At 47.0% G+C, this 2,561-nt stretch overlaps 1 non-coding gene across 1 annotated transcript; it reads left to right on the top strand.

The window, feature by feature from the left end:
• The first annotated feature begins 273 nt into the window (after positions 1-273).
• Positions 274-467, top strand: LOC130345537 (U2 spliceosomal RNA). Its single transcript, XR_008884248.1, has one exon. It is a non-coding gene; the product is annotated as a U2 spliceosomal RNA (small nuclear RNA).
• The last annotated feature ends 2,094 nt before the right edge of the window (positions 468-2,561 follow it).

The following is a 2,561-nucleotide window of genomic DNA, read 5'->3' as shown; positions in this document are numbered from 1 at the left end:
TAAGCCCAGTGTCACATGCAAGTAGGAGGAGTAAGAAGGGTTCCTGGCAAATCCGGGTTATGGATTGCATTAAAAAGGCCCCGTGGGAGTGCAATGGGCCCCTGTCTTGCTGCTTAGCAATAATGGTATGGGTTTAGGTTCTGCTGTGTGTACTGGTGGTTGACTGCCCCCCAGCCCAGAGTGTGCATGGAAAATTGTCTGGCAGCCTCCCTGACAGCAAGCAGTGATAGTGCCCATGAAGGGCACCTTGTTGGGCCCGCCCCTTTCACGGTTATCGCTTCTCGGCCTTTTGGCTAAGATCAAGTGTAGTATCTGTTCTTATCAGTTTAATATCTGATTACGTCCCCTATCTGGGGACCATATATTAAATGGATTTTTTGAGAACGGGGGGCCGATTTCGAAGCTTGCTTCCGTCGCCCTATGCATTGACCCGATATGGCAGTATCTTCGGGTACAGTGCACCACCCCCTTACAGGGTTAAAAGAAAGATTCCTACTTTCATTGCTACCTGCTTGCTGGCTAGCCAGCTAGCCAGCCCTGTGGGCCCTTGCTGCTGCTGCAGCCAAAAAACAAAAGGTGGTGCTGCTGCTGCTTCTGCTGCTTCTGCTTCTGCTTGTGTCTGGCCGCTGTTGGAGCGTCCAGGCACAGGACTTCTGCTGCTGCTGACTAAATGGCCTCCTTAATTGGATCATTTGAGTAGCCAGCACACCTGTGCATGGTAGGGCATGACATGATAGGCAGCTGCCTTGATAGCGGGTGGGTGCTGAATGTTCCTAATTGACAAAATAAGATGAATGCTTATGAAGAAATATAAAATCTCATCCCTTCCCCAATATCGCGCCACACCCCTACCCCTTAATTCCCTGGTTGAACTTGATGGACATATGTCTTTTTTCGACCGTACTAACTATGTAACTATGTAACATAACATGGGGGGGGGGGGGGGGTCTCCTGGCTGTTCACACAGGTGTGTCATTGCTGTACATTGACCATGCATTGCTTCTGTGGTATTGCAAAAGCAAAGACAAATGCTTCCAGCCATCCATTGCACTAATGGATTTGGTCATCAGCTGGCTGTCTATGTCCCGCATCAATATAGACCAAAGTACAGAGGGTTAGGCTATGCTATTGTGCACCTACCTGATTGCATCAGAAGGTGCGAGGCCCTTGCTAAATTCTGTGCACAGACTTTGAGATCTATACTTTAGACTGTATCTAAACCTGCTCCAACATGGACTGACATTCTGGCCTACTTTCAGCCGATGCGACTTGTCTGTCGCTGAACAGTCGCTTTTTATGTATTCAGCACCTATGTATAATGTTGTAAAAATGCTCTAGAAGCTAAAGTCGCAGAAATGTCACACATATTTGGCCTGCAACTTTCTGCGACAAATTCAGACAGGGAAAAATCAGTATAAATCCTTAGAAAATTATCCCCCAGTGTCTCATCTGCTGGCGGTATTGAATAAGCATTGCAGCACTGATGGGGTATGCATTAGACGAAAAAAAAGAAGAAAAAGAAGAATAATACGCCCAGAAAAGAGGCGAAAAGGAGAAAAACGTAAAAAAACGTGAAAAAAAAGTAAGAGGAAGAGAAGGGAAAAAAAGGTGGAAATGGGTTTAAAAGTGATTTCGGCGGAGAAATATATATATATATATATATATATATATATATATATATATACGCGCACACACACACATATATATAAACGTATTCTCCGTTGAGATATTGCAGCCGCTGCTGTGTCCAGGCCCAGGAGGCCTTAGCACTGTGCTGTGATGTCACTCAATACCACTGACATCACTAGGTGTAAACAACATCTCTCCTTTGCTGTGTATGTGACTATGGAGCTGTTTGGTGATGTCGTCTATTATGGCCTTCATAGAAGCAACAGGAGATTGTTGCATCCATCTAGAACCCTCAGAACTACAGTGCTATGATGTCACTCACTTCCACAGGCCTTGCAGAGTGTAAACAACAACAACCCAGCTTTGTTGTGTATGTAACCATAGGGATTTGTGATGTCACCTAGAACCTTCACAGCAGCGACAGCTTTATGAGGAGCATCAGCACTGCTCTGCCTGAGCAGAACCATCACCGCCATAGGTTGTCAAATAACCCGGATTTAACCCACACAGGTAAGTCCAATGGGGTGCAGGCATGTCCTCTATGCTTACAGCTTCCGTGGGTGTTGGTTTGATACCGTTTGGGGACAGCCAAGGAGGCATCTGCAGGCAACAAAGGTAGGTGTGTGCTTGTGTGTGTGTTTCCTATGCAGATCCTAAGCCCAGTGTCACATGCAAGTAGGAGGAGTAAGAAGGGGTTCCTGGCAAATCCGGGTTATGGATTGCATTTAAAAAGGGCCCCGTGGGAGTGCAATGGGCCCCTGTCTTGCTGCTTAGGCAATAATGGTATTGGGTTTAGGTTCTGCTGTGTGTACTGGTGGTTGACTGCCCCCAGCCCAGAGTGTGCATGGAAAATTGTCTGGCAGCCTCCCTGACAGCAAGCAGTGATAGTGCCCATGAAGGGCACCCTTGTTGGGCCCGCCCCTTTCACGGTT

The sequence above is a fragment of the Hyla sarda genome, unplaced genomic scaffold, assembly GCF_029499605.1.
Source record: "Hyla sarda isolate aHylSar1 unplaced genomic scaffold, aHylSar1.hap1 scaffold_752, whole genome shotgun sequence".
Lineage (NCBI taxonomy): Eukaryota > Metazoa > Chordata > Amphibia > Anura > Hylidae > Hyla > Hyla sarda.
This window is presented reverse-complemented; position numbering and strand designations above follow the sequence as displayed.